This window comes from Drosophila mojavensis, unplaced genomic scaffold, assembly GCF_018153725.1.
Source record: "Drosophila mojavensis isolate 15081-1352.22 unplaced genomic scaffold, ASM1815372v1 contig_80, whole genome shotgun sequence".
In the NCBI taxonomy this organism is placed as follows: domain Eukaryota; kingdom Metazoa; phylum Arthropoda; class Insecta; order Diptera; family Drosophilidae; genus Drosophila; species Drosophila mojavensis.
Genome location: NW_025318906.1, coordinates 2657276 through 2672696, shown reverse-complemented (window position 1 = coordinate 2672696; position 15421 = coordinate 2657276).

Genomic DNA, 15421 nt, shown 5'->3' with positions numbered 1-15421 from the left:
GCAGCACGCACACACACACACACACATTCACTCACACACAGAGAAGGAACAGGCCATCGACTGTGATTCGCATATCGTGTTCTATCACTTAGCCAACTAGCAATCTGGCCATAAAGCCAACGAACTATCGATGTCAGCAGGCAGCAGCTGAAGGCGGCAGCAACAATTTTTTTTTTTTTTTCATTCCTTTTCTCCGTGCTTTGTGTTGCCCCTTTTGCATGCCACAAATCGCAAGTCTGTAATTTTTTGGTTGCAAAGCAAATTTCGTAAAACCTTTGATTAAAAATATCTGTGCAGCTGCTGCCATTTTGAATTTGTCGAAAAGCGGGCGTGAAACATGAATTATGTGGCAGCCAGGCACAAGGCAGTGCCACAGCCAGTGGCTGCTGCTGTTGCTGCTGCTGCTGCTGCTATTGTTGTTGTTGCTGTTGCCACAAAAAGCAAAGCACAGCAAAGTTGATCGCGAGGCGTTGAAAGCGCTGGATAAGCCGCACACACACAAAACACAAAACAATACAAAATGCTTGCAAAGCACAAAACAAAAAGCCAAAAACAAAACAGACCAACAGAAAAAAAAAAAAAAAACAAGTTAAAACGAAAATGCTGCAACTGCTGCTGCTGCTGCTGTTGCTGCTGGCTGGCTGGCTGCAACATGTGCCATGTCCCAGACCTCAGACCTGGACAATGGACAAGCAAAGGAGTAGAAGCTGATGCTGCTACGCCTGTTGCTGCTGCTGCTGCTGCTGTTGCAGACAGCTCGCAGTTGTATTACGAATTTATCTACCTGAGCAGCAACCATCGTCAATCGTCCATCGAGCTGGTTGCTGTTGCCGTTGCCGTTGCAGTTGTTGTTGTTGTTGTTGTTATTGTTGCTGGTATCCCAAAGGAGCAGCTACATAATGGCCACCGCACGTCAACGTTGCTGCCGTTGCCGTTGCCATTGCCATTGCCAGTTGCCAGTTGCCACTGTGCTTGCAACGTCTGTTGCGACCTCCACCGGCAACAGGCAACAGCAACAGCAACCCAAAGAGCCAACAGGCCAACATTGTTTTTTCTTTTCTTGCTGTTGTTGTTGTTGTTGTTGTTTTTGCCGTTTTCGCTGGAAAACAACAAGGGACACTGCATGCGTCTATACACGACTGCAATGTGCACTGTTTGGGTTATTCAAGAACTTGGCAAGGAATGAGATTTTTGAATGGAAAATTTAGTATATGGAATATACCGAATAAAAGCATAAGCTATCGTTAATGAAATAGTATAATAGTGATAGTAATAGTAATAACAATAGTAATGTATAGTATATTTATTACTAGTTCTTAATATCTGTTGTGGAATAAGGGTTCTGGGTCATCTTTTATAGAGTAACACTGAATATGGAAGCTTCACAGATCTTGGCTCTCTCAGCTTAAACTGAATCTATAGAAATCTCATTCGGTTGCAGAAGTAACAAAACAATGTCGTACGGAATATTTATTATATAATTTATCAGACTCTATGTTGTTTTAATTGCTGATTATTAATAAATGTACAAAAGCTCTAGTTAAAAACTAATTGGTTAAGAATCGCTAATAGATTTATAGGCCTCTTAAAGCACTGGACTGTGGAATCATAATCGTCTCTATGTCGATTACATTAACTTTAGAGAAAAGAGAGATAGAGAGAAAGAAATATTAAAGAAAGAGAGAGAGAGAGCTGCCAAACAAATTGTACAATATAATTTATATTCATTATCGGCTTTCGACTGACTGATATTATTTAAGGAACTTTTCGTGAAATAGAATGAAGCTCTCTCCTTCTCTCTCTCACTCTTTCTTCCTCTACCTCCCTCTCTCTCTCTCTCTCTCTCTCTCTCTCTCTCTCTCTCTCTCTCTCCCTACCTCTCACTCGCTCTCTGTCTCTATCTCTTGCTCTCCCCCTCTTTCTGTCTCTATCTCGCTCTCTCCTCCATGCTCTTCCTCTCAATCACTGCATTCGTTTTGCGTTATACAGTGTATTAAACGGCCTGGTCTTCCTGGCCGGCTCGTCGACGATCTGGCCTTCTGAAGCCTTTGACCACAGCGTATCCAGAGTGCTGAAGCCATGCCGAGCCAAGGCTTTCTGCTTATCAATACATTTGATATCTGCGCTGCCTGGCTGCAGACGGCGTCGTCGTCGTGGCATCCAATTGGTACGCTGCACATCCTCACATATTCCCTACCTCCCTGTGCTCCTTGTCTCCCCCTCTTCTCAACCTCTCTGTCTTTCTCTCACTCTCATACATTGCTCGAGCTGTCAGGCATTTCTGGCTGCCTTTAAAGATTGGCTGCGTTTGCGTAGGACTCACGTATACGTACTTTGATGTGGATTGCTAGCCATTGTTGTTGTTACTGTTGTTGTTGTTGCTGTTGTTGTTGGGGCTGCTGCTGCTGCTGGAGTAGCTGCTGGCAGTTAACATTTCGAATGCCATACAAATCGACTAGCGGACATTGGAAATGGCCAGCATTCAAACATACACAACACAAACACACACATACACAAACACACACACATACATACACACACACACCTAGGCTTATATCTGCAACGTCTGCTGTCGCTGTCAGTGATTGTTGTTGCTGTTGCCGTTGCTGTTGCTCGGTGGCATTGTTGTATTGAATTGTAGCTGCTGCTGCTTGTGTTCTGTTCAATGTTTCAATTCGATTCCTGCGAAATTCTACGAATCAACGAAAAAAAGAAACTGGCATGTAAGGCGTAACAAGTTGAGAGAAGTTGAAGCCGCCTCGTATATACACTGGCTGAGACGGAGAAGTTCTATTTTGTTATAAGTTTACATAAATAATATATGGGTAGCAGGATAGATAGAGAGCTGGAACAACATTTATTAGCTTAAAATCTCAACTTTTGTTACTATGCCTCAGCTATGATTATAATTGCTTCCTTTTAGTTTCTATTATACGAAAAATTGTTTCTGGACGGAAATGATCTTTATAATGAATTATTGTGACATTTCCTAAGTATTTACATAGGATAAAATGTTTTCATCATGTTACACTCACTCTACAAAAAATGTTCTTACAGTTTGTTTAAGATATCATCTTGAAACTGCAATTTTTTTAGAGAATATAGCCGACCTTAAATGCTGAAGTCAGTCATATAACATAAGTATCTCAACCTATATTGTAGTTGTATAATAACTCTATCTGTGCAACTATTATAAAAAAGGTATTATTTGAAGCAGAAAGACATCTACTATAAATAAAATTAGATTTAATAGCCTAGCAGACGTGCCTACTTCAAAACATATACTGATGCCACCTAAATGAAACTTTATAGGAACAAAGACTATACATATATATATAGAATAAAAATCCAACCCAACTCTGCCTGCATCAATATGTGGCATATACCATGCCATAGTCAACATACCCTACGTCTAAAAGCAACCTCAACTTTTTGCCGATGCTGCACTAAACAACAAATAAAATCTTTGCTGGCCAATACGGCGTATACGCAATTTCCGTTCAAATTGTTAAGCGGCTCAAGCGAGGCAAACGTGAGTCTTTCTTACAGTGTAGCAGCTTCTTACAGCTTAGCGGCTCCTGGCTGCTGGTGCTTAACCATTTTGGCCAACATGCTGATATGTAGTCTCGCGCATTGTATGGGGCATTTGGTTCGTCTTCCATTATGGTTGTTGTTGTTGTTGCTGTAGTCACGCCGCTGCTGTTGCAGTTGCTATTGTCGGCAAACGTTGCATTAGCATGCAACAGCAGCAACAACAGCAACAGCAACAGCAACAACAACAGCTGCATAATCAAATTTTCAATTTCGCTTCCTTTTGGCATTTGCATAATTCCAGCAAAGCGCAAAAGCAACATGAATCTACAGATTCCGAATGGTCATGAAAATCGCCACTGCAATGGGAATTATACAGAAGCAACAACAGCAGCAGCAACAAGCAAAAACAATTATGGTAGCCCACACAGCAAGACAAAGTAAGGAATCAAAAGAAACTGTAGCAATAACTGCAGATATATAGTAAATTATTATATATAATAAAAATGATTGTTAGTTAAATATATTTAGAAAATCAAGAGAATAATATTTAGCTGTAGTAATTTATGGAGATATATGATAAATAATATATATTATTATTATTATATTATTATTAATAATAATAATAATTTATCGTTATGTAAATATTTTTAGAAAATCAACAGAATAATTTGGAATTGCAATTAAATTTTTCCGATTAATTCGGTTTGGATTAGCTTAAGAAAATTTATATTTGTAAAAATATTTATTTTAAATAAATTATAAATTTTTTTTTTCGTTTTTATGAATATATATATATATATATATTTTTATAATTATTATATGAGTCTATAAGCATAAACTATTTTAGTTGTGCAAATATAGCATAGAACTCATTAATGTAAGGCTCCTAGCGAATTTTAGAGACCATAAAAATTTAAGATAAAGACTAAGATTAAGCCAAGTTGAAGATTAAGTTAAGTAGAAACTGCTGCTAAATAAGCTGCAGCAATTAGCAAATCTTATGTAATTATATCAATGTTATCGATAACATTTAACGATACAGCTATCTGAAATAGTCTCACTCTTGTTTGGAAACCGTCTATGATATGTATTATATTAACTATAATACTAAAACACTATACATAAGATTTAGTCAATTCATCTCAAGAGAACTTTAAGCTATGATTTATATTGAGAGGTTCCATGCAGAGCTACAGATAGTTAAATGTTTAATTCTTAGTTCTCACTCAAATCCTACCTTAGTCTACGTAAACCTGCCTCTACAGCTCAGCCACACATCTTTCATTACTTTAAACACTCCACCTGAAGCGTCACTCTATGAAAGCCTCTAAAAACCTGGCCAACTTTAATGATGCCCCTGGCCTCAAGTTGATTTGCACTCTGGCCATACGTAAACGTAATCACAGCCAACGTCGATATGCATTGGCAGCATCAAAAGCTGAACTTCTATCGGCAGCGAATGCAGATACAGCTGAATTGCAGCAGATACAGATACGAATGCAGCCCAACAGCTATAGCTATAGATATAGCTGCGGCTACAGTCGACAGCTGTGGAGTGTAGCTTGGCTAAGTAGGCTTTTGGCCAGGCTGGCGCTGGCTGTCATGCTGCGTATTCTATTTTATTTATTTATGTATTTATTTCTAGTTGTTGGCAGCATTTCAGATTCAGCTTCAGCTTCGTTTGCTTTTTTTTTCCCCTTTTTACTTTTTGCGTTTGGCAGCTGCGTTCGCCTCGTCTGCCAAATTTCATGAGTTATGTTTGCCGCAATTGTAGGAAAAACTTTATGCGCATAACGAAAGATCATAATGTTCTGCATCATGATGATGATGATGTTGCCGATAGAGCTGCTGTCTTTTATTTGCCGTTTGGCGGCCATTTCTTTTGCACTGCGCCTGTGCGCACAAATGTTTAAGTATCTGTCAACTGTGTGTGTGCGAATGTGTATGTGCGTGTGTGTGTGCGTGTGGGTTGCTGAGTCGCCATGGGAGCACAAGAGTTGGCAATGTATTGTTGTTGCTGCTGCTGCTGCTGCTGATGCTGATGCTGGCACAACCACTGTCAGCAGCATCAAGTCAGCCATTGTTTGCCCCCACCACACGCACCCCACACACAGGCAACAACAACAAAAAAGTAAACATAAAAAAACAACAAAACCTAAGCGCACAACCCAGTAGAAATAAGGTTTATGCAGCAGACTATGTAGGTGCAGATGGTAGGGTATATAAGCTATATAACAAAGCTTAACATATTTTGTGTGTAAATATTTATTTATTCTTCTGTAAATATTTGCTAAGGTAAGGCATTGTGACAACGATTATATTAAGAATATTTTACAATTAGAATAGAGAAAATTTAGAGAAATAAAAGTTTAGCATATAGAAAAATAAAATTTTTTATAGAATACAACTTGTATCCTATAACTTTTCTATATTATTATACTTATCATAATATATATGTATGTATGTATATACATATATATATGTATTGGGTAGGTTATATGTATTAAAGACTCAAATTCTAGTCCATTCCTATTTTAAGTTTTTTCAAATACTTTTGTTTTATATAAATCCATATTAAACAATTAGATGTTGCTCTTAGGAGAGGTTCGCCGTAGACATGCTGCATGCATTATTTTGTAAGCACATGTATAATAAAAACATGAACAACAAATTGGAAATGAAATATTATCAGAAATATTCCATAAGTTATCTAAACTTAAACTGTAAATCTACAGGCTTTGAATTAATCCTTATTTAATCCCTCTTTCACATATTGTTCTTCTACTAAATTCAATTGTGAATCCCACGCCTCTACTTATTTCCACTGGGTTCTCTTAGACACTTACCTCCTCTATAAGTTTCACTTGTTAGCCCTAGCTCTTATCCTTATTTCAACTGGGCTGTCAAGCGTTCTGTTTTTTTTTTTTATACGAACTCGCAGTCCATATTCGATATGCCATTGCGATTGCGTTGGGATCCATTGTGGTTGTTGTTGTTGTCTCTGTTGTTGTGATTTCCATTTTCATTTGCAATTCCTTTTTGTATTTTCCTTGCTTGGTTCACGTTCATGTGTCTCGTTTGTTTGCCCGGCTGATGGAATTTATTTTGCCCATTTGCGCATGTTTTATTCATAACTTTAGCAATATTTGGCATACAATGGAATGCCCCAAGTTAAGTTTATGTAAATTCGCAGTGCACAACAAACTGCATACAACAGCAACAGCTACAACAACAACAACAACAACAACGACAACAATCAGTAAGAACATCCAATCAACAATGGAAAACAGTCAAACATCAATTTTTTGTTTTTCCCTCCTTTATTTTTGTCATTGTTAAATTGCAAAAAATTCATGCAATTTTCATATATTCAATTTGCCATAAATATTATGGCGGCCATTTTAAAGTGCTGCCATTTTTTTCTTGTTTTTGTTGTCTTGCGTCTCGTTCTCTTGCAGGATCGATAAAAATTTCGCAGCGCCCCGCAACGGTAAAGTTCGTTGAACTGTGACGCTTTAGACTGGGCTTTGGCCTTTTTCAATTGACTATTTTGCATTTGTAAATCTGTCTGTGTGCGTGTGTGTGTGTGTGTGTGTGTTTGCAATTCAAGTGCAGCACTCAGACGCAAACAGGAGCGAGACAACAAGAGAGACGAGGTGAGGGCGAGCCGGGCAGCAGAGCTTTAGTGATATAGCTAGAGCAAGCGAGCGAGCGAGAGAGAGAGAGCGAGCGAGAGCGACGTCTAATGCTCTTGAAAATTTCAAGTGTTAATTACTCGCCTTTGCCATACACACACTAACACACACACTAGCACACACCCACATGCCCACATGCCCACACATACATACATTGGCTGCATGTAGGTGTATGGAACAGTCATGGATACGTATGCGCCAGACCTGGACCCAGACACCGACACTGAACAGCCCGAGCCTAATTGTTCAAGGTCACAGGCATGCGCATTTCTTCGGCAATGTATTCAAAATTAATTAAAAACAACTACAACAGCAGCAACAACAACAACAAGTGCACACAAACAATGCAACAAACAGCAGCAGCAGCAACAGCAGCAGCAGCGGCAGCAGCCGACGACCGCAATTACAACAGCAGCAGCAACAAGAACAACACTCAACAACTAAACTTGGACGTCGGCAACGTCGAGGCGACTGCAGCGTGCAAATTAGCTCAATGGCCGCAAATGCTGCGTGAATGCTGTTGCTACTGGCTTTACAGATTTCACTTTTAACATAATTACGAACGCCCAGGCTGTTAAACTTGGGGCGAGGCGAGGCGAAAGTGTCAGTTGATGTAATTGCAGAGGCTCGTTGCTTTACAAAGCAAAAAAAAAAAAGAAAACAAAATAAGAACAGCGACAGGGATAGCAATAGCAACAGTGCCGAAAACGTTACTAATTGCCGGCACTCACACACACACACACACACATATACAAGCTCGAGTATTGCTTGCAATTCGCTTGGTCGCTCTCGCCGCAGCTTGACAGTCGCCTCCTTCGCCGCAAACATGTGTTTGCAATTAAAAGGCGGCAAATAACTGATCTTACCTGCGAGCGAGTCTTTTGTTTATGCTATTTAACATACATACGTGTTTAGTTAAGTCTATTCAAATAGCTGTAAATAAAACATTGGCATATATTCTCGCACGTTTGCTGCTGCAGCGAAAACACATTTATAACGATCGCCTATGCTAAAGAGCTCTGTCCCGTGTGTTACTGTGTGTGTGTGTGCCCTGTGTGTGTGTTTGTTGTTTACGTGGTTCCGGATTAATTCAATTAGTCGCAATTTACGTTTCGTTTAGTTATCATATGGGCGCACGCTGTCGTTGACACTTGTAAAACGCAATGAATTTGTTTGCATTTGCCTTTGCCATTTCGCCACGTTCGCCGCTCATTCATTGGCGTGATTTACACCGAGCGCGTTCGCTCGCTCTCTCGCTCTCGCTCTCGTTCTCTTGCTGTTGCCCAGTTAGACCCAAACCACCCTCCCCTCCCATGGGCTGGTTGCCCCTTATCGTTTGGCGGTTAGCGTGTCGCAGCGCCAAAATCTCAATGCTCACTGAATTCGCCCCTCCTCGCTCTTCGCCCGTTGCCGACGGCCTATACCCAGGCCCTTGCACATGCGCCGCAAATGTTTATTCATTTTCATTTACATTGCAAATTGCTTTTCATTCGCCATTCGCCATTCGCCATTCGCCGTTTTAATCGCGTGCGTTGCACGATTGTGCGAATAAAACCCAGTCAACGTTTATAATATGCATGTTTTACTTAGTTTTTTTCGTTTTTTTTTTTTTTTTTTTTGGCTTTTGCATTTGCATTGTCAACACTTACAGTTATGGATATTTATAGCCTTGTAGGTGTTTTTTGTATTAGTGTCTAGTTTTCATTACATGCAATCTTTTATATTATAATTTATAATTCAATTTGCTATACATGTATATGTATATATTATTTTTACATTTCAGCTCAATGCCAACAAAAATTAATTATGTTGCTTAGGTGCATTTTGAATAAATTTATTAATATTTTTCCACAACAAATTCTTGAATAAATTATATATAATGATATTGTTGTAAAGTTTATAATTGATAGCAGTTTATATGAAATTAAAGCATTTATATCTATGTATGTTATTATTATTGAATAGTTTTGGCGTGTACAGCAAATGAAATATATGCTTGAAATTAATTTAAGATATTAGCAAATACATATATTATAGCTCCAGAAACATATATCTTTAGTATGAGCAAGAAATCAATTATTAAATTAAATTAGTTAAATTAAATAAATTTGTTTTTAATTTAGTTTAGATTTTATTAATCAGATTATTTGTTATATATATTAAAAATATATATATATATATATATATATATATATATATATATTTATTTAATTTTTTACGTTATAAATAATATCCGGTTTTTTTAAATTTTTTTTTAAACTTGTTTTTTTTATAAAATATTTATAACTTCTAGCCTGATTTTATATATACCATATATTCAATGTATTCTATACAATATGGATATCCTGTATGTATAGGTTATTATACCTACTTATCTATTCAATATATACTCTAACAATAATTAAAATAGTTCGTATTTCTTTTACTTCGGCTCCAAGTTCTGCAAAACAAATCGAAATTTAAGTCAGCTTTTTACTTAAAATTTCTCAAACATCTCTGTATCTGCTATACCGAGTCTCAGAAGTACTGTAACATCAATACCATTTATTTTATACAAAAAGTTACTCAGCTTAACTCAAAGTATTAATCGCACCAACTAGTTGCAACTACGCAAAACTTTTCGAATTTTTGGAAAATCTTTCTCTGCCAACAAAGTATCGAAAAATTCTTCCAATTTCGTTCTACTGTGCAATCAATACAATTGAGAACTTTGTGCCACAAAGAAGAAGACGAACTTGTAGAAGTTGATAAATTTTAAATAGAATATACAAGGAACCGAATCTCCAACCACTTCCCATGCCAAAGCCGACTCAAGACGACCTCTCGTTGCCATAATTCATATGCCCAACAATCAATGCACTTCAATCAGCGCGACCTACTACTACCCAACATGGCAATGCCCGCCTACTCGAGCACTACACAAAATAAATGTAAATACTTGAGATTTCATGGAATTGAAGTGCAGCAGAAAAAAATAAAAATAAAATAAAATAAAAACAGAATACATACATACACACACACACACACACATAGAAATATAAAGCAAATTCCAGGTAAGTCGCACACGAAAAAACCTCGAAAACTTTTAGCCAGGGCAAGCAGAACAATGGATGCGCATAAACAACAACAATTTTTTCTCTTTTTTTAGCTTCAGGGGAAGGAAGGGGCAGGAAGGGGCAGGAAGGGGCAGGAGGGGGCGACATGCTGCTGGCTCACTTGCACAATTGTGTCGCCTCGTCAAACGAAAGGTCCTTTGGCTAGCAAAAAGGGGGCAAAAGCATTTTTAATCGATGCCAACGTTTGCCACCTTTCGCTGCGCTGCTATTAGTTACAACTTTTTTTTTGTCTTCTTCTTCTTCTTGTCGTTGTTGTTGTTGTTGTTGTTGTTGTTATCCTTGTTGTTGCTTTTCTTCTCTTCTGTGTGTGCGTGTGATTTTTTTCATCTTCTTTTAGCGCACGTTGGCTTCAGCTGTCACTGCGCAGCGCACATGACACCCTGTACGAGTCGCCGTCGCCGTCGCTGTTGTTGTTGCTGCTTCCTGCCCCACGGGCTGCCATTCGCACGCGTACTTCACACGTCGCCTTCGTGTGGCAAACAGCAAGGCAGCGCCCTGCGCCCGCCCCGACCCGACCCCGCCACCTACGTTTCGCGCCAACGTCCCCCTCTTTGCCGTGTTGCAAGTGTGTCGGGTGTCGCATGGCTCTCGCTCTCATATTCCGATCATTTTTTCACACGCAAATTCTTATGCTTATTCTTTTCTACACGCCGCAAGGACCAATCGCAATAATGGGGCGTGGTGACGACAACGACATCGACAACGTCGGCGACGACATCAACGACGGCGACGACGACGACGACGATGGCAACAGCAACAACAAAGTCGTCGTCGTCGTCTCTCCACTTGATGATGTTGCTGCTGCTGTTACTGTTTATGTTTCGTTTTACACAGCAACAACAACAACAACCACAACAACAGTTGCTGCTGTTACTGCTGTTGCTGCTGTAACTTTTTCTCAAGTATAGTTTTCCTCCTGCTCCCAACGCGTGCAACCAAAAAAATCTTGGTTTTTTTTTTTTTGTCTGCTATTTGGCAGCCATTTTTCGTTTTGCTTAGGCTTTGCCAAAGCTATCATCATCATCATCATCGTCGTCGTCGTACAGCATCTTCATCATGATTATCAACATTATCCACTTCAGTGGCTCAATATGTGTGGAGTGGGGCCCAAAGCAGGCGCAACAAATGCCGCGTGGAAAATCAATGCGAAGCAGCGATTGCGCATACGCCGCGTGTGGCACACACACACACACACATACACATATACACTCACGCACGCCTACACACACGCACAGTCGCATCGCCTTGGCAGACAATGGGCTTAACATTTGTTAAGCTGCTGCCTTTTAAATCTGCCATTTTGCACGCCCAACAACTGTAACTGTAACTGTAAATGTGCTGCTCAAAGTAAAACCAATGGCAACAATTCAGTTACACACACGCACACACAGATACATTCACACATTTGCAGTTACTTAAATGTCGTGCACACTTTAAGCAATTGCCACGTTTTGTCTGTGAACTTCACGTGACAGTTGAACAAAAGCGAAATTTAAACAGACAGACAAACACACACACACACACATACACCCACATACAGACACATTACACAGAAAGTTATAGAGGGAGGACACACAAAAATTCACTTGAATCCAACGATAATTGGGATAATCCGTGATGTCTTCTTTGACATCGCACAGTGGCACCAAAACTATATTTATCTCGTAGAAATTTATTTGCTTATCATATATGAAATAATTAACATAATCAATATACAAGTGATGTGTAATTCAATCAAGATTGAAAGACGAAAAACCTTCCTAGATAGAAAACCAGAAAAGTCTCTTAAAACTATTAAATGAAACGCGTACTAGACTCAAGCTGTAATTAAATGGAATACGACCCATCATGAAGTATTGTTGCTATTTGACGCCTCATTAAACTGAGGAGCAATGGAAGGGAACACATCCTTTAATAAAATGATAATTATTAAAAAGTTATGGAAGTACACAGTATTATACGATATGGTAATGTGTGGAATGGAACACAGTCGATCATGAAAGCTATACATAACGCGCCACGAAATTTGAGAAGAATTTACCAGACGTGGCAATAAATATTATACTGATGGAATGGATTCGAAGTATCAAGTAAATTTTGGGATGATGGAATGAAACACACTTTTAATAAAATTATGAAATTATAATTATTATATAGTTATGGAAGTATGACATTCAACGTAACGGCTCTCTGGAACGATGGCATGGACGACGACGAATCATAAAGTTGTGGAACGATGGTAATCAACAATATTATTTAACATATTCATTTTGAATTTTCCACCACTGTCACGCTAAGCTGTTGCACAATCGCAAAACCCAATTCCAATCCTTTGACTTTTCTCTACAGTTGCGTGTCCATATTCGTTCGTTTGCGTGGGCTCGTCGTCTGTCTCCCTCCCGCTTCCTCTCTCTCACTCTCCCACACTCCCACACTCTGATCAGCCTTTGTTTGCACAGAGCCTGGCTACAAAGTGATTTTTGTTGAAGTGATTTCACACCACTTACGCTTGCACCCTACGCACGCCGTGGTCCATGGATGCAGCTAGTCACTTCAAAGCATTACAAATAGGGCAGGGCGCATGAAATACGCTTCGATTGCCTAATTTGAGAGGCAAAAGGCTAAAGTATCAAACAACGAAAAACGGCTGGCAGCTCCGCATTATTTGCCATGGCATTTTTCAGGGCCAACGGACCAATTGGTTGCAAACACAGCAGACAAAGCAGTCAGCGGGTGAGGGAAGGGCGAACAACTACGGCAAATACAGTTATCAGCAAACAGCCTAAGCTTAAGCGACAGGTTGCCAGACTTTCGATGTCGGCCATTTTTGATTTGCATTTACGCTTTACATTTTATCTGACGCTGACGTCTGGCGGTCTGGCCGGCTGGCTAACTGACTGGTAGTGCGAGCGAGCGAGACAGCTGTAGCACGTGGTCCGTTTGCACATTGGATAATCCCTTTGCTGTCAGCTGAAATGAATGCGGCGTTGCCTTTTGAAGGGTTATCTTGCTGCATCTGCACCTGCCACAAGTGTCTCTCCCTCTCCCACTCATTCCCCCACCTCCACTCCTTCCTCACTCACTCTTTTCGCTGTGTGTGACCCCATTCGCAGTAGACGCCTTTTTAAATGATTTATTTTAATTTAATCAGCTGCCAAACAGAGCAATGATAAGCACCGCGACGAGTAGCGCCGTGTAGCCGTGGCCAAAGCCATAGCTAAAGCTAAAGCATTGGGAGTCAAAGCTGGCTCCAATTATAGCGTGCAAATCGGCAGCAAAAGCCATGAAGCAAACACAGACATATGTTGCACTCATTTCACAAAGCTCTCGCAGTCAGCGAGGCTACATGTATGTGGGTGTGTTTGTGTATGTGTGGGTGGGTCGCTTGGTCCCCGCTTGTGCCGGCAATGGCCACATAATTGAGGGTTCAAGTAGCGTGGCTCAATTTGTGGGAGCGTTTCGCTTTATTACACACTTTCGACACGGCAACCAGAAGGACGACACACCGGCAGCTGCATAGGGTATACACTACATACATACGAGAGAGAGTCAAAGTGCATGCAGTGCTCATCATCATCAGCATCATCATCATCATCAGCATCAACATCATCCTCAAGCCAAGCCAAGCGTAAGTCAGGCCAAACGCCTGCTGCCTGCCTGCCAGCCCGCTCTTCTGCTCTAATGACTGCCTAATAGCAAAATTTGCTCGCTGCTAAGAAGGAGCTGACGCTGTCGCTGCCGCTGCTGCCACTGCTGCTGCCACTGCTGCTGCTGCTTGGCTTTCTTTTGACTTGATGTGCGCACGTTTCTTACGGCGGATTGTCGTAATAAACTTGTGTAATAGAATAAACGCCACACGGCACAAAACAACAAACTCCCCGTCGAGTTGCGTTTGCTCGAGTGGGCGTTTGAGAGAGAAGGGGCTGAGCATGCCACGGTTCAGCTTGCATGCTTCAATACTCTGCCAAGAGTGAGATTATGTATTTTCTTAATAATTATGTTAATGATAATATGTACATATGAGTGTGGTCTAAGGAACATCACACTTTGATGTGCAATTTATTAGAAGCCTAGTAAAATATTATTATTATTATTTTCTTTAATCCTAATATGTAATATAGTATTGATTTACAATTAATTTTATTAACACTGAATATTCACATATTTAAATTATAAATATATTTTTATAATAATTATTAAAATTAACATTTGAGTAAATTACTTTATTTTATTATTCTATTTTAAATTTTTTTTTTTTTTTTTTTATAAAAATTGTATGCATTTTAAATTTTACCTTATTTGTCGCTTATTAAAAAAAAAAAAAAAAAACAATATATATATTTTTGTAACATTTTTGTGTACTATTTGTTTTTTTTTTTATTTTTATTTTTATTATATATTCATTAATATTTAATTTGTATTGTTTGCTTCGCTTGATTTATATTTTTGGTAAGAAAATAAAATTTTGTATCAATTTAATTTATCATTTATAGTTCGCATATAGATTAATTCCTATATATTTACTAAAGCGTATTACATATTCGTTAACTAAAATATATTTCACTTAGTCGTGTTTTTTATTTGCTTGTTTTTTCTTTGCTGTTTCGTACTTTTGGTTTCGGTTTTGGATAGCAGTCAAACACGTGCAGCTTGTTGGGCATTGGAAAAATCTTTGCTTTGAGCACGTGCACGGGATTTTACATAATCAAGCACTCCACAAACACACACAGAGACGCACGCAGAAAACATATGCAATGTGCTCATACACCGTTACATATAGTACGTGTGGCCATGGGGTAAAGTATCATGGCTTTGTCGTAGTTCGGACAACCCGCTGGGCTCAAACGCTGACAGCCAGGCTGCAAAAGCGTGCTACTGTTTGCTCAAAAGATAGATTTTGACTTTTACAAATTTTCGCACAGAGAGCCAAGTAGCGGGAGCCACCACCACCACCACCCGAAGCAACAGCAGCTGCAGCACCCGTCAAAGCAGCACCACACGGCAGAGGCTTGAGGCACAGCATGTGACTGGTATAATAGCCTGGGTGGGTTTTTGGGTTGGCTGGCTGGCTGGCAG